This window comes from Aethalodelphis obliquidens, unplaced genomic scaffold (assembly GCF_003676395.1).
Source record: "Aethalodelphis obliquidens isolate GAN/ISIS:26980383/991018 unplaced genomic scaffold, ASM367639v1 scaffold62, whole genome shotgun sequence".
NCBI classification, from domain to species: domain Eukaryota; kingdom Metazoa; phylum Chordata; class Mammalia; order Artiodactyla; family Delphinidae; genus Aethalodelphis; species Aethalodelphis obliquidens.
Window position 1 is genome coordinate 7,149,934 of NW_020838006.1, and position 18,734 is coordinate 7,168,667.

The window sequence follows — 18,734 nt, forward strand, 5'->3', positions numbered from 1 at the left end:
TCAGAAGTAATGGCTGTGTGGGATGTCAAGAGGGATTGGGATCTGGAATCTCCCCCAATAGAGCTCTAGTTCTCCATGCTTGCATATTCTGTCCTACTACCTGCCATTGCCAGGGGGCGGGGGGTGGCACATGCTATAAGCAGAAGGAAATCTTTCATAGTCATGTGGTATTTGTATCCCAGAAACCTTCAAGAGGAAGAGCCCTAAATTTAAAAACAAGTCAGATTCAACGAAGATTTTAAAAACCAAATGCAAATTGAAACTAATTAAAGCTACACACAGCTTAGACCCAGCTAAATACCTGAACAGATGAAAGGGAACATTTTCTGTCCTTCGTTTTCTCACAATAGAACTCTCTTGCCTGCTTTGGTAAAAAATAGTATTAACTCTAGTCTCTGTTATTTTTGTTTAAATCCAATGTCCAGAACACAGTAAAAAGTATGAACCATGTAAAAAGGTCTAAAAAATATGGTACATAGGCAAAGGTAAAAGTATATAATAGAGGTAGATCCACAGAGACTCTGGTATTAAAATTTAAAAACAGTGTATTGGGGACATCCCAGGTGGTCCAGTGGTTAAGATTCCAAGCTCCCAATGGGTTCAATCCCTGGTCAGGGAACTAGATCCCACATGCCGCAACTAAGAGTTCGCATGCCACAACTAAGACCCAGCACAGCCAAATAAATAAATAAATAAAAATAAGTAAAAACAGTGTGTTGGAAATAAGTATTATAAATTTGCTAAGGAAATTATAGAATAAATGGGCAAAACTGGATCAAATGATGGAGAATTACAGCAGAGAAAAATGAAACAAAAAATACAGAAATATGTGTTATATATGTATACATATGATACTATAGGAATGATACTACGTATCGTACACATAAATATATGAGAAAAACTATAAAACCCTAATGAGAGAAATCAAAGAACAAAACCCATGGGGAGATCTTCCATGTGCTTGTTTAGGAATGCTCAATATCGTGAAGATATCTGTTCTTACCAACTTGATCTATAGATTCAACACAATCCTAATTGAAATTCCAGAAAGTTATTTTGTGGATATCAAAAAACTGATTCCAATGTTTATATGGAAGAGAACACCAAGATATACACAGTCTTTTTTTTTTCCCTTGTGCTCCATATATATGAAAAGGAAAGGCTGAAGACAGCTCATTCACCAGTCTTTGTATGGCTCGTCCATTAAAAAGAGACATTGATGTAATATACACAAACTTCCCTTTGTGTCTTATTTCTTAGCTGTCTGCTGTGGCTTCATTTCTCATACCCCCATTCACAAGTTTTGTATATGTCTCTTTGTCTCTTGCATTTGTCATCTTTGGAGTAGTTTTAGCCAGATTTATTAACCAAAAAAAAACACTGGAAAAACAACTAGCAACCCTAGGCCTTCCTTTCTGACCAAGTCATGCTCAAATCTTTTTTGCTGTAGCTTTAAGCCCATTTCTCTGGGCTGTTGCCTCTGGAGAGGTAAAGATATCCAAACATATTCCTTTTTGTTTTGTTTTGTTTTGTTTTGCATCCTTATTTTCTTATTTCCTTTGAGTGAGAACCAAACAGTTTTATTCATTTTTTCCTCTTAAGTGCAGATTCTGATTGGAAAGGAGAGGGTAAAAACAGTTTGGAGAGTCTAATCCAAGAAGGTATTTGGGTTCACTCTATGTCATTTATACAGATTCTCATATTAGAATCGTTCTCACCACTCAGACTCCTGAACTTGACTTCAGTTGGTGCACCCTTATTTTAAACTTAAAAAATATTAATTAATTTTTGCCCTACTCACACGTTGATTAAAGCAGAAAAAATATATTCCTTTTTATATGTGCCACTGTCCTTAGTTTTATATTTGACCTGCAAAGCGTACCAGGATAAACCCCATCTTTCTCTCCTTCCTTCATCTTCAATGGCATTTCCAAAGGGTATTTTTAAAGTGCGGATGAAAAAGTAACACAGTCCTCTGTGAAAGAAGAGGAAAGAAATGGCAAGTGATTAAGAACTGTTTTACCTTTTTTCTGTGATCTGTATCTGAAACGAAAGCATCGGCTGTGTTTCGTTTATAAATAGAACTAGGCAAACTCAGCAACACCTATAATTTTCAAGCCCTAAATTTCTGTCCATACAAACCAGAAGTACAGTACAGACCTTACAGACAAAACAGGAGCCTAACACATCTGAGAGAGTGTGGTGAGGGATGGCAACAAGAAATTTACAGGCAGGTAAAAATAGGTTTGGTTTCCACATCAAGCATTTGAGAATTGTGTCACCTTGGGACTTTTTTCTTTTTTTGAGCTTCTCTCAATCCGTTTCTTCATTCCAGAAATGGCAATTGTATTAGATACACCAGAAGACAGATTTTAAATTTAAATACAAATGGATTGGGAATGGACAGAACAGTGTTAATCACCCTCCCTGGGAAATGCTGGCCTCTTAGACCTCCCGCTGATTTAGGGCTTGTTTCCATGGTGAGAGCTGATAGAAGGAGTGATGGGGAAAATGAAGGAAGCAAGCAGAGTTGAAAACAAACCAGAACACCAACCAGTGGGGGAAGGGAGTTCAGGCTGGTCACCCAGTGAGGATGAGGCCAGAAGCAGGTTTGGGAGCTGGAGGAGCAGAGACAGAGAAATTCTAATAGCCAAATGTCTCGTCTGTATAGAGGTCAAAGTCCCCGGACGGGGCAGGCCCAGGATTATTGGCCAAATCGCAAGCTTTGCCCACACTCCCAGTTCCTGGTACTTTAGAAATCTCTGCCAGTCCTTTGCAGCTTTATATGAACATTGTTTACTTACCCAGAGAAATACTATACATAGGGGAAATTGAGATATCCAAAGGGAGAGTACCATGGCTGTGACCTTGGATGACATTCTTCCCGGGATGATTCTCTGAGATATCAGAATCTTGTGGGGAAGTTCATTAAAATTGATTGCAAGGCCAACCCTCAGAGTTTTTGATTCAGTAGGTCTGGGGTAGGGCCTGAGAATGAACTTTTCTAATGGCTCCCAGGTGATGTTGCTACTAGTGCAGGGACCACACTTTTGAGAACCACTGCTTGAAGAGATCAGTTTAACCGAAATTGGAAGCAGTTGTTAGAGCTTCAAGATTAACATATTGGTGAATATTGATAATCTGCAATATTATCAATATTGTAAGTGTCCTATCTGCAAGTGTGCTGTTTTCAGTGTCCAGTTTCAAGCGCCATCAGACTGTCATCAGAATTTACTGGACACTGCTGGTCCCCAAAAATGCAGTCCTAAAGTTGGTATTAATCTTCCAAATTTGAAATTTTCCTTTTTATGTCTTAGGCGTTTGATTTTTTTCCCCCACTTCAAAGGCCTATTTTGTTTTGCTTTCAGCAAAATTTGCTTAGAGAAAAAGGGGTAAAATCTTTACATGGGAGTATGACATTTTAAAAACCATTACAGAACAGAGTGGAGCCTCTGACAGGTGCATTAAGAGGACAGCTGTGGAGGAGGCATTTTGAGGAAATCTCCAAGCCTGCAATTTGAAGGCCCTTTTAACCACCTCCTGTGTCCCAAAGACCTCAAGCTTTCATTATTACAGATAAAATAATGTTTCCAGGTTTTTCCTTTGGTTGCCTAGAAATTTGACATGCCAACACATAAACCCTTGCTCACTTTTTTATTATTTTTTATCTCTAACCCCTGGAGCTGTACTTAGAGTTAGCTCCAGGCAGTCTGTGTGTAAGGATGGTCAGCAGACCCTGACCATCTTCCAAAAAATAAAATTGCATTCATGTGACATTAACAATAAATTGGGAGATTGGGATTGACATATATACACTAATATGTATAAAATGGATAACTAATAAGAACCTGCTGTATAAATAAATAAATAAAATTCAAAAATAAAAAAACACATCTTTTTAAAGAATAAAGTCAAAGGGTGAAGACTAAAACAAGAAAGTGATATCCTAAGAAAGGTATTTAATCCTATCAGATATTTGCATCTCATCTCAGTGGGTAAAGATGGCAGGTTTATGTGGGAATAGCTTGCTTAAAGTTTGGGGCAATATAGACCTTAGGCTTTGTCATAATAGATACCTAGAAGGGAAAAAAAACATGAGTCCGTTTTTGTGGTTCTAGTGGATGAAAACCAAGGCTTAGTAATACATCAGTGAGAGATTTATTTTGGTCTAGTGTGCCTGCACTACATCTTGCTTCCTATCAAATGGACAGGCACATTCTCCTCTGATTCCTTAATAGATTCCTGTAGCAAATAGGCAGAGAAACAAGATGTCGTCAACTCTACCAATTTAAAAGGGCAAGAACTTCCGAAGTGTTATTTCCTTACCAGCTTTTCCAGATTATTCTTTGTGTACCTTGCAAGCATCACAGCTAAATATGATATTTACATTATTTAACAGCAAGCATGGCATGGGCAGGAACCAATCAAAATAGATGCTGGTTATATACAGCTAGTGTGGATATCCTGGTGCATATTAGCTGAATATCCATTCTGATTAGAGTAATGGTAAACCAAAATAAAGCATCCTCTTCATCATTATCTTTATCACAATCACTAATGTATCTCATGCTTATACATTTTGCAATACTGTCTTAGGATCAATATAGAGGGCTAAGCACATCTCCTGCCTACTCATCTTCTAACCCTTAAAACATGTCAAAGTTGGAGTTCATTGACCTAAAACAAATAGATTTTCAGATAGTTCTGCAGCAAAAATGGATTTATTCAGGATCAGCAGAGAATTGCAACTCAGGGTCTATATTCATGGCAAGTCATGTGCAAGTTCCCACACAGGAAGGAAAGGAGAACCCTTTTATAGAGAGGAAAAGGAAGTTGGGAGGGCTGTAGTAAACAAAGAGCTCATGGATTTTCATTGGCTGAGCCCTTGTCAGGAGAGAAGGGGACTCTTTCTTCTTCCTCTTGGGCTCCACCCTCAGCACAGGGCATGAAAGTTCCCTCTTCTGGTCTCTCAACTCTAATTGAGGTTTCAGTTTATTAATGTTTCACAAGTATAGACTCTAAGAGATGAAACTTTGATAGGACCCAACTAATTAAGGAGAAAGCATGCTAAAACAAACACAGGAGAGTACTTCTGTGAAAAATGACAATAAAAGGAGATAGTGACTCCATTGGTATTTTCAGTCTAGATATTACAGAGAACCAGGTGTAGGATGTGTTTAACTTTTAAATAACTCAGCCAGTGGCCCCCAACTCCATGTCTCAAGCTGGTTCTAATCAACCAGAGCAGTGAGTGTAAGCACTGAGACCAGTGAGGCAAGCAAATGCTCCCTGTAGAGAAAAAAAAAGAGGAAAAGAGAACACATACACCCACACATAAGCTACTTGTGTATACCCATGAGAAGCATGTCCTTTCCTTCTTCCAAGATTACTGAAGGTAGATCAAACTGCATGCACAGGAGAATCTCAAATAGAAAGATGAGTGCATAACTAATACAATCGAAAAAATAAAACAATCTCAGCATGCAGAATATATGCCAGAGGAATCAGAGTTGAAAGCTTTTCCTCTAAGATGGGGGAAAAGACAAGTTTGCCCATTCTCACCAGTACTGGGAGCCTTAGCCACAGCAATCAGTCAAGAAAATGAAATAAAAGGCATCAAAATTGGGAAGGAAAATGTATAATTGTCTGGTGACATGATTTTATATGTAGAAAACCTTAAAGACTCCACAAAAGCAATTTTTTAATATGTGAGAACAAATAAATGAATTCAGTAAAGTAGCAGGATATAAAATCAACATATGACAATCCGTAGCAATTCTATACACTAAAAATTAGCTATCTGAAAAAGAAATAACCCCATTTGTGATAGCATCAAAAACAATAAAATACTTAGGAACAAATTTAACCAAGTAATTGAGAGATCTGTACACTGAAAACTATGACACTGATGAAAAATATTCAAGAAGATGCAAATAAATGGAAATATATTCTGTGCTCATGGATCGGAAGAATTAATATTGTTAAAATGTCTATACTATCCAAAGCTATCTGTAGATTAAAAATTCTATCAAAATTCCAATGGCATTTTTTACAGAAGGAGAAAAAACAATCTTAAAATTTGTGTGGAACCACAGAAGAGCACCACCCCCCCGCCAATAGCCAAAGCAATCTTGAGAAAGAACAAAGCTGGAGGTATCACAATGCCTGATTTCAAAGTATATTGCAAACCTGTAGTAATCAATACAGTATAGTACTGGCATAAAAAGACAGAAAAACAAATGGAACAGAATCCAGAGCCCAGAAATAAATCCACACACAAACAGCCAACTAATATTCGACAAGGGAGTAAAGAATACTTAGTAGGGAAAATATAGTCTCTTCAACAAATGGCGATAGGAAAACTGAATGTTCACAGGTAAAAGAATGAAACTGGGACTTCCTGGTGGCACAGTGGATAAGAATCCACCTGCCAATGTAGGGGCCATGGGTTCGAGCCCTGGTCCAGGAAGATCCCACATGCCACGGAACAACTAAGCCCGTGCGCCACAACTGCTGAGCTTGTGCCCTGGAGCCCGTGAGCCACAACTACTGAGCCCGTGTGCTGCAACTACTGAAGCACATGCACCTAGAGCCCATACTCCGCAACAAGAGAAGCCACCGCAGTGAGAAGCCCTCACACCGCAGCAAAGAGTAGCCCCTGCTCGCCGCAACTAGAGAAACCCCACACGCAGCAACGAAGACCCAACGCAGCCTAAAATTAAATCTTAAGGAAAAAAAGAATGAAACTGGACCCTTTTTTGCACCAGTTACAAAATTAACTCAAAATGGATTAAAAACTTAGAGAAAGTTAAATACTGTGTTTTCACTTATATGTGAAATCTAAAAAATAAAATGAATGAGTAAATATAACAAAACAGAAGTAAAGGCATAGATACACTACAAACTGGCGGTTACCAGAGGAGAGGGGTTGGGGGAGGGGCAAGATAGGTGAAGGGGATTAAGAGATACAAACTACTAGTTATAAATTAAATAAGTTACAAAATGTAAAGTACAACACAAGGAATATAGTTAACATGTTATAATAATATGGACTATAATCTATAGAAATATCAAATCACTATGTTGTACACCTGAAACTAATTATAATATTATTAGTCAACTGTACTTCAATTAAAAAAAAAAAAGACTTAAATGTAAGGCTGGAAACTAAAATTCCTAGAATAAAAAGGAGAAAAATTTCCTTGACATTGGTCTTGCTGATGATTTTTTTGGATATGGCACCAAAAGCACAAGCAACAAAAGAAAAAAATAGACATGAGGTTAAAGCATGGTTACTGTTTTCCAGCTACATGCTTTGGAGAATTGGAAAAGAAAAGAAGTGATATAGAACTTTGTGACCATTTTTAAGTATAGGGAGAAGTTGAGAATAACTCTGAAGTACCTCAATTTCTTTCTCTCTTTTTAAAAAATGATTTTTAGAGCTAAAGAGGCCAGACTTTAACAACCAAAATAAAATTTTTATCCAGCAATTTCTAGGAATTTTATATATCCAAGAAGATGCCATTTTTATAATGCTTTAAAGAGAGATTATGGAAGATAATTATCTCTGGAGAGGATGAGTATTGAGGTAGGACTGGGATATGTATTTGCTCTTTGCCATTTTATTGACAACCATACCAGCAGAATTAACTTGCATTAGAAATACATCTGATCTCCAGAGTGAAGCATCTATTAATGCAAATCCTTAGGACCTATGTCCTTGCTCTCTTCCTTGGGTTCCTTTTCTGGCTCTCATTGGCTTTCATGGATGTCTGAACTTCTTAAAGTCCTGATCTCAGAGACATTATTTTCTCAGATCAGATGCCTGGAACTACAGTCATTGGAAACCATGAGGATGGGTTTCCTGGGACCAACCTCCAATTTGGTGGAGTCCTATTGAAATGCCAATCAAAGTTCCAGGCAGCAGAGGAAGAAGGCTTCCCTGGGGCATTTATATTCTGAAATGTAAATTATGGTTTGCCTTGACTTCCACTGCAATTTTTAAGATGTCCTCCTCCTTTTGTTCAGAAAACGTTCTCAGTGCAGCTGGGAATACTAGTTCCAATTAACAGACAAATCTGCATGTAAGGAAAGTAAGACTATTAAATTCATGGAGTTAAGCTTAGAGGTTTTTTCTCGTAGACCATGTCAGCTTTGCAGTATCTTGAAAGAGTCAGGGTTTGGGTGGAACATGATAGATTCAGAATGAAATAAAATTTACTAGGAATTATGCTTATCAGAGTTCAGGAATCACAAACAAGCAACTCTTGCCAGCTTATTCAAGTTTGTCTGCCATCATAATTAAACAGTGTTTTATAAGTACAAATAGAAAAGCATCTATTTTGTAATCCAAATTGTCAATTTTAAATATTTTCTCTAAGAAATGTTAGCAATAATGAGGAATAGTCGCTTTTGAGGAAAATCAAAGTTATCTATACTCACTCATACAGGGAAACACTGACTTCCCTGTCCACATGGCTTTTCTGCCTTTTCCTAACTGTGGTGGATTGAACTTCCACAATTTATTCCTCTTCCTGGATGTACCTTTGAGTCCTTTTGCAGTCTTTTGACTAAAGGTAGAACGTGTTTCATTACTGCTTGATTTCGGCTGATGGGATATTTGCAGACCTGATTCAAGCAAAGGCTTGAAATGAATGCTCTCCTTGAAAATGTTCAACAACCAACTCTCGATTTATTAAACGCCGTGGGTGGAGAATCAGTTGTTAACAACATGAGGAGAAACGTTCTGATTTGTTGCATTTGCTAATTTCCATGGTATCAATACTCCCACTGCTGCCACTTTCAAGCTACCTGGGAGACACTGGTGAGTGCAATGCTGGGAAAAGACGTACAGACATAACCATTTGTAGTATTTCTACCATACAGACAGAATAGACCTAAATAACCTTAAGATTCTAGATACCAAGAGAATGTAGAAACATAATGAGAAAGTGATACATTTTAAATATTTATCTTTGTTTCTCTTTGTTACAATGTAATGTATTTAATTGTGACTTATTATCATTTAAATTTTAATAATGGCTGTTTTTAACAACCAACTCACAAAAGGCTAAAAATACAACAGTCAACCTCTGTAAATAAGTACAACCAGCTGTAGCTCACCCCTGCTTGAACTTTTCAGGTTGGTCAGCTCTCCTGCACTCTTGCCATCACTGAGAAGAAGGTGCCTTGACTAGCCCCCTGTTCAAGGAGGATAAACACACAGGGAACAGTATTTCCTAGCTCACTCGCTGACCTGCAACTTAAAGCAGAGCCGCCTTGCTAAGCCCTGCCAAGGGGAGCAGATCCTCAGGTGCTGCAGATCCACTGAAATGAAGGATTGCTACTTCAAGCTCCTGAGTTTTGGAGGTAATTTGTTACATAGTATGATTGGAGTGATATATGACTAATATAGCAACTGCTTTCTGAGAAGAAAGAATCATATCATAACAAAATATCGTGTTGCTTTTATAAGCGCCAGTAAGATATTTATCATTATCTGAACTTAGCACTATAATTTATTTTTATATTTTCTGTGGAATTTAGTCTAAAAAGATATAAAGGGATATCCTGGATCATCCATCTGGCCAGTTTATTACCAGGGGTGACCTCATAACTCTAGTGACTACATTTGATTGGTATTTGTGATTATCTTGATGCCAAGTGAATATCCACAGTAACAATATGTATCTATTGATATGCAGGCAGACAAACCTGACTGACACTAGTAGGGCATGTTTTAATGTCAACTTGATCAAATTCACCCCAGATCTGCAACTGTATTAAATTATCAGCAACATATTCTTATTTATGCAGTGAGAGTTCACCATAGAAGGATAGTTCCACAAGATCAGACTTTCCTGTTTAACTTCTTTAGTAAAGTGAGACATTGTTTTGACATCATAAAAATGGCAGTGTAACCAGCCACTAGAATTAATTTTATTGCAGTTGTCTAATGAAAAAAAGAATAGAAAGGAATTTACTGTGCAGTGATCTATATGCAACAGATGGAGGTCATTGCATGCAGTGTAGCCATAGCATGTGGAACAAATGATGGTTTCCCAATGGTTTAAAGAAAGAAAAAAAGAGTACTTAATCCATCAGATAGGACCTTACAAGCATGCTAGCCTCAAAATCACATATGCATTAATGAGCAATTTCCTATTCCCATCACAACCAAAACATTTTGTGCCAGAAAAATATCACTTCTTCCAGCTTGCACAGCTCCCACCCTGGTCTAAGTCATCAGCAACTCCCACTTGCCCCCTCCCTGGGCACTGCTATGTCTGCCCTTGTTTCCTGTACTGATCTTGCTAAAATAGAACTCAAATCAGGCCACTCCTCTGCTCAGAGCCTGATGGAGCCTTTCTATCTCACTAAAAGTAAAGGCACCATTCCCTGAAAGGGCTTCCAAGCCTCTCCAGGATTCGTCTCCCCTACCCTCCCCCCCTCTCCTCCAAGCCCATTTCTTACTACTCTCCCTGCCCTGAGGTCACACCCCAGACAATCAGGCTTCATGCTGTTGGGGTATAAGCTTTTGTTCTTGTCATTCCCTCTGCTGTGAGTTCACTTCCGATATCATTATTACCATTGACTTCCTTATATTCTCCAGGCTTTAATAAAATCAGTGGCACAATGAGACCTTCTCTGATCTTCCTACTTAAAATTAAACACCACCCCCATGAACTTTCAACCCCCTTTCCCTCATTATTTGTGTCAATACAAATATAATAAAACTGTATGTTATATTATACTAATTTATTTTATTTATGGTCTCTCCTCCCACAAGAATATAAGCTCCGTATGGGCAGGAATTATTTTCAGCACCTAGGACAGTGTCTGCACATACTAGAAACCAATTGCTAAAAAGCAGTTGTGGATTAAATAAATCCTTGATTATAAAGTTGTGAGGGTTAGATGAGATCATCTATATACAAGTTTTGTGCTTTTCTTGTCATATAGAAACCTCCCAACACATATTAGTGACAATCATAGTTTTCTTATTCTTATTGAAAGTCAAATGTAGGTGATAATGTGTAGAAGAGGAAAGAGTGGCTTGAAACTTAAGAGACAGGCGCATTTTAAAGTGTTCTAAATAAATCTCTAACCGACCTGATGATTTTTCAAAACTATTTAGAAGCTTTAGACTTAACATTATAAAATAGCAAATTTCAAATTCACTCAGATCTCTCTCCATTTAAATTCTCAAGGGAAAGTAAATACAGTGACAGATGAAACAAAATGTGATGAAAGGCTTACATTCTTGGGTATTTCTCCTTATGTTCGAACTCAATAAAGAGCTGACTTCTCTCTGGAGCCCTTGCCAACAAATAAACACACTTTTTCTTTGCCGGCTTTCCTTTCAACCAGGCTCACTAACTCTGCAGTGTTTCAAGGCCCTTTGGTTTTCTTCTTCTGTCCCTCAATGAACTCACTACTCACATGTTTTCAGCTATTGCCTGTGCTCAGATTATATCCAATTTTCTTTCAACAGTTGTATGTTCCTTGCTGTCTCTAAAATATCTTTATATCTAAATGTCATAACTCTACTAGGAATATGAAACTGTCTCACCAAGATGTCAGTTGCCTAAGTGGTTCTACTGTCTTCATTCTTCTTTACTTTTGTTGACCTGAAATGCTTCATTAAAGATCTTAACTCCTTTTTTCCCTTATAATAATTCATGGATCTTTTCTTTCCCTTTCTACCCACAGCTGTATTTGCAATAGAATATATTAAAATACATTTCCATTGTATTCTGTTTATTACTATTATAAAATATGTCTGCTATATAAAGCATATTGAGACTAAATACCTAATATGCACACCGTTGAGGGTGAGAAACAAAACAGTAGAAAAAAGTTGAAGACCCTTGTGTACAGTTCTGCAAGCGTATTCTTTCTTTTTCTATAAATAGCAACTGATCTCCTGAATTTATTCTTTTCCTTTCTCATACATGACTTTTCAACATTAAAGTATAAACATTTGTTCATATTTGTTTCCTTAAAAATAACTGATTTTTTTACATTTTATGTAAATGTTGTCGTGCTGTTTTTGCTCTCAGAATTATTCTTTGGCAATTCTTCCATTGTGATGTATATATAGTTCCAGTTTGTTTTTTTTTTCACTGCTCTATAATATTCTGTCATATAAGTATACCACAATTTATTTTTACAGTCTGCAATAGATTCTTGTCTGTTCTCCTTGTTCCTATAATCTTTAATGTCTAATCTACCTGACAGCTGCTTAATGATCTTTCTTAATTGCCTTCTTAGTCAGTCTCCTGCCTGGTGCAAGAACTTAAGTGGCACCATATTGCCTGTAATAACACTAATTCTCCTATGGCTACTATTTAAGATACTTCACCACTTGGTTATTTCAATACAACCATTCTTCCAAATATTTTCTCTATACCTTGGTAAAATCTATTTTATTTCCATTTTTCCAAATAACATCTTCCAAATACCTCACAGAAAACTAGCCACTGGAATAATTTTTTTCTCTTTCTCTCTTTTATCTGTTTCTTTTATTTTAAAACTTGCCTCAAAAATATGGCTTTTCATGACTTTTACCTGATTTGAACCAGTTCCTCTACTTTAATCCCTAACTCCTTTTCTTTCCCACCCCTGCCGACATACTTTTTACACTAGTGGTCAATCATATTTACCATGTAAATATTCTTTTTCATGAATATGCAGGAAAGTACCCATTCTATTCAATAGGCATCCAGTGGGCATTTGCTGGGAATGGGTGGAATACAAATGTAGATACAGAATAAAACATAGTCCCTGTCCTTGGAGACTCAGACTAATTATATGTCCATAAAGAGGTGATGACAATTCAGCGTGTGAATATCATTCAGATTTTATGTAAAATGTTACGGGAGTTTAGACAAAGACTCTTTTCCCACCTTTGGGAGAAAGGGAAAAACAGGTTTTGGGGGAGCTAATAACATACCTGAAATGAGTTGTAAATGATGAATAGCCAGTTAAGAAGATGAAATGGGAAGCAAATGGAAGTCATACTAAGCAGAGGAAGAAATACGAATAAAATCTCATGAACTATAAACCACATTACATATATACAATGTGTAGTGGGAATGGCAAGTTTTGAAATTTGAAAGTAAGTTAGTGATCAAATAATACTTCCCTCCTAGGAATGTTATGAGAATCAATGAGTTAATATATCTAGTGCTTAGAACAGTGCCTGACACCCAATAAATACTCTATAATTGTTAGTCAAATAGTAGAAGGCTTTGAATGCCACATGACAGAACTTGGATCGTGGAGGGTGTTCAAAGGGTTTTAAATAAGAAAATGGCATGGCTCAATGTTATGTGGCAGCCTGGATGGGAGGGGAGTTTGGGGGAAAATGGATACATATATATGTATGGCTGAGTCCCTTTGCTGTGTACCTGAAACTGTCACAACATTGTTAATCGGCTATACTCCAATTTAAAAAGTTTTTTAAAAAAAGAAAATGGGGGCTTCCCTGGTGGCGCAGTGGTTGAGAGTCCGCCTGCCGATGCAGGGGACACAGGTTCGTGCCCCGGTCCGGGAAAATCCCACATGCCACGGAGCGGCTGGGCCCGTGAGCCATGGCCGCTGAGCCTGCGCGTCCGGAGCCTGTGCTCCGCAACAGGAGAGGCCACAACAGTGAGAGGCCCGCGAACCGCCAAAAAAAAAAAAAGAAAAAAGAAAATGGCATGGTAAGTTTTGCTTTTTAGATAGAATACTCTGAAGACATTGTGAAGGGCTAAGACAGGAGGCAAGAAAATTAATGAAGAGGATGTTGCAGTTTCTGTTAAGAGATGGCAAAGCAAGAACAGAAGTAGTAGCCATGCAGATGAGGAGGAGATGGATTCAACAGTCTTTTAAGCTATTGAATATGGTAATTGAGGAAGAAAAAGGAAAACCCATGATGATAGATTATATGGCTGGAGAGAAGGTGTCATCAACTGAAATGAAGAGATTTTCTTTAAGAAAGTGAAAGCATTTCCTGTGCATTCCTCACTAAACTATGTAATACATGGTTCCCAATACTTTGTATTCTCAGCAAACATGGCTGATTATGAGACTCTGAAACAGTGTTCTCTAACGAGGCATATTATGACATATGACATTAATGGATCCTGTGCATTCAAAGCAGTTACAGTGGTGTTTCCCAGTAGAATGACCATGGTTTTCGGTACTTAAAGAGAAGCAGGCATTAATTTTCAAAAACAAAAACATGCTTCTGACAGTGATTCCTGGATTGAGACTGAAAGCCATTTGTTTTCTGATTGAAAAAATTTTGTCCCCAGAGTACTATACTAATTGTGGCTGTCAGATTCGAGTTCTTTAATTGTTCTGTGAGATGAATACATGCTTTATAATGGCAATTTCATAATTAGACTTAAATACAATAGGGAATGTTTCATGGCAGCTTCCTAACATGAACACCAAGGCCTAATTAAGCATTTTAATTCGATAGCCATTAATTCAGCTTTCTTTACCTTCTTGTATGTTTACTATGTGCAAGGAAGTGTTTTAGGAAGTGGAGAAACATGCATAAAAAGCAAAACTTCTGTCTTGTATTAGGTCACAGTTAAACCAGAACAAATAGATGATTAAAATAGTGAAAACCCTAATTGTGGCAGAAGTATGCCTAAGACGTGAGCATAGTCTGCTAAAGGTGTGAGATCCAGGAAAGGACGGAGAAGCCCTGTATTTTAAATGGAAGTGAAAAAAGATGTGAGATACATTTCTAAGAATCTTTTTGGCTGCATTGTGGCGAATGGATTGAACAAAGCCAACATGAGAGGCAGAGAGATGCGACATGTTGCTGATTAATTGCCCAGGTGAGAAAGACTCAGTACCTTAACTAAGGCAGTGATATGGAATATGGGGAAAAAGAGATGGTGGCCAAAGGCGTTTTGGAGAAGGGCAGAGAATATGGAAGTGGTGACCTATTTGAACAAGTGGTGATCTAGCAATGTGATTGCCATCCAGTGCCAATTGGATAGACAATTACATGTCAGCAGAGATGATAAGGCATGCTGGGTAAGAGCAAACTCTGCCTGAATGTGAATCCTGGAGTTGCCACTTATTTAGCTGGGGCGTCCATGATCTGGTTAGCTTATACATACAAGCCCATCATTTTTCATGACACACTGGTCATCAGAGACCTTTATCTCTAGAGCAAATAAAACCAGCCAAGTTGCATCAGTTACCATGCCTGGAATGTTACCTCTCTAGAACCTACCTCACTGAGTTATTGTGAGGAGTTAGTGGGTTAAAATAGGAAAGTGCTTAAAATAGTGTCTGACACAGAGGAAGCACAGTGCGAGTGTTGGTGATCATTATCTTATTCCAGCATTCAGGTACATGGTTCTGGTAGCATCCTGATGCAGTTCTAGGAACTTTCAGACGATGTTCATCTTGTAGAGCCTACATGTGGATGATGCTTTCCTGCCAGAAGGATCGAGTGGCCGCTAGGGAGAAGCTGGCACTTTGCATGGCTCTAAACACCCCAGCCTTGCTCCCACCCATCAGAACTTCTTCCTCCCTTTTAATTAAGGCCTTGCTCAGCATCGTTCAGAAAAGTCCCTCATGCTTAATCAGTGACTCATAGTCCAACCATTTGAACAGTACAAATGTTTCCCCTGCAGGAAGGAGCAGACGCTCTGGTGGAAAACAAGTAGGGGGGAAATAAAGCAGGGAGCCTCAAAAATACAGTGGAAGTTGGGACTAAAGAAATCACAAATTTTCATAGACATGTTAGCTTATAGAAGCACCTTATTTTTTCAGGACACAACCATCATCAGAGACCTTTGTCTCCACAGAAAATAAAACCAGCCAGAGTTGCATCAGTTACCATCCCTGGGGTATCGTGGGAAGCTATACAGGGCAGAAGGCCTCTCTCCAGGTAGCAATAAAAGAGTTATCATTTCACTATGGTATTCCTCTGGGACCCAGAAAGAAAAAAATAATCTAAGTCTGGCACCTAGGTACTTTCCTGAGTGGGTTGTCATGGCAACAGGATATAGCAACTATTTTCAGGATTCTAGGACCTTGGCAATTCTCATGCATTTCTCTGCCTCAGCTTCTATGTATGCAGAGACATATGGATACCAGAATCAGTGCCAGAATTGAGAAGAGGATTTGAAATTCATGCCAGGATTCCTCTGGGTTACACGGGACCTCAGCCGACCTCACAGAGTTTAGCTTGCTTGGCACCACCGCTGATAGCATGACCCATCTGGTTCCACTGCCTGCTGGGGCTCCATTGCTCCAGCTGTAAAGTAAAGGGATTGGATTCAGCGAGCTCAAAAGTTAATGTCAGCTCCAGAATGTTTTGAATCTCAGTAATTTATAGAATTTGCTTTTGGAGTTCTCCAGGGTTGAGCTTGAATATGCTATTGTAAGAAAAAAAAATCCCCTTCATTAGTAGTATTGATGTAATTATCTACTCTTGATCAAGAACTTCATTGTTGTTCAGGGAATGCAGTTAGCTCATTGTGTATAATGTACATATTTAAGAAGGCAAGATATATATGTATCGTGTGTGTATGTTTGTGTGCTCACAGAAGCTTGTGTGCAAGGGTATGAGTGTTGCTAGATCTCTTATAAAAAGAATTTAAGATTTAAAAAGGCAGAGAGTAGAGAGACATTCCAATATTCATCTATTTTTATTTTTTCATTAATGATTTCATTTATTTGATTTATGACTATATGACATGCAATACTGTATTAACTGTATGTGAGTGTGTGTGTGTGTGTGTGTGTGTGTAAGACTGTGTATATGCCATGCAAGGCTGCAGCTCTCACTCAAACTCTTATTTCCCTCAAGTTCAGAAACGGCTATAATATCTATGAGTTCAGTAATGCACACCATTTTATCCTTTGCACTTTCGGCAGTGTTTGACAAATGGTAGATAATTAATAAATATTTGGGGGGATGAACAAGTGAATATATGAATGAAATAGAGTAGGCCTACTTGAGTTTCTTTACATCTGCTAAAAAGTGGCTCTTGAGAAGGAATACTCCAGGTGTTCCAGTTATCTGTTGCTGTCTAACAATCCTAAAACACAGTGACAAAAAAAAACATTTAAATTTTTATGCTCATGGATTCTGTAGGTCAGAAATTCACGAAGATACAACGAAGGTGGCTCTTTTCTTCCCCACAATGTCTGGAGCCTCAACTGGGATGACTGTGACAACTGGGGGTGACCCTGACGGTGGGGGATGACTCTACAGCTGGAGATGACTCTAAAGGCTAGGGGCTGAAAGATCTGGGGCTGAGGGATCCACTTCCTGATGGGTTCTTCACTCATCAGTTTGGTGCAATGAGGGGATTACTGGAAGGCTTGGCTTACCTGAGACTCCTGGCCAGAGCTCCTACATGGGGCTTGAGTTTCTCTCAGCGTGGGAACTGGCTTTGGAGAGGGAAGATCTGGAGCATCACCAAAACAGAAGCTTCTGGACTTCTTTTGACTTAGTCTTGGAAGAAACAGTGTCACTTCTACCACGTTTTATTGGTTGTGAGTCACTAAGACCAGCTCGGATTCAAGAGTAAGTGACAGTGCACAGTAGTGACCAGAGGTGGCAGAGAAGGTGGCAGAGTATGAAGGGCTCTGTTAAAAAATACGATGCCAGTCTCATTTTTGTTTCTTGGTACTTGGTCTCCATTCTCTCTGAAAGCTTTTAGAATATTCCTTGTGTTTTCTTTGTTCTGGGTTCCACTTCATTATGTGCATTTCTCCTTGTTAGTCCTGGTTAGCATTCCAGAGTCACTTCAATCTTACTTTTTTTTTTTTAAATCTTTCTTAAGTTGTGATAAATTTATTTTGATCAGATATTTCCTACCTTCCAGTTTTTGGGCTCCTGGAACATTATTTAGTTTTTAACACTTCTACTTTGATTCTCCCTGGCTTTCCTTTTATCATGAACTGCTATCTTCTAAAAAAATTCTTTCATCTTGTCTTTCACCTTAGTAACCCAAGTTTCATCTGTGTCTTTCTGATATTTATACCGTCTATTGACTATTCTATTTTATCTGCTGAGTATTTGATACCAAAATATTTCTACTTGTTTCTAATTTAAGACTTTTCTTCCCAACTTCATGTTGCCAATATTTTCCCCTTTGGGAGTATATTTATTGTACTTATTTTAAATAGTCATCTATTTGATTTTCTTTTTTTGCCCAGTGTCTGTAACTTTCAGGTGTCTAGTCATTTTGGCCTGGGATACTAGCTCCATGATAATGTGTAATGCGATAGGTCTAAGTTCTGGCCTTGGTGTGCATCCCAGCTGAGGACAAGGGTTGAACCCGAGGCACAACGGAATGACTTGGATATTCCTCCATACTGTCAACACTCACAGGCAACTATGCCAGTCAGGAAATCATGTTGAAGTTTTTAGGGAAAAAACGTATTATGAAGAGCTATTTATCCACAGCTGTAATCCTTCAGCCACGGGAATTGGAGGGAAAGGGCTAAAGTAATGAATCCTCAAGAGTTGTTTCTATCAGCCCTCCACCCCAACAGTTATTTTGTGCTGCTTTCATACCAACCACTCAGCACCAGCAGCCTGGCCAATGCAGTTTATGTGGGAAAAGGCCAGGAAACAACTCCTTAAATGCCGGGCTTCTCCACCGCCTCAAGTCCACAGCCCACTCCACCACACACATGTGCGCGCGCGCGCGCGCGCACACACACACACACACACACACACACACACACACACACACACACAC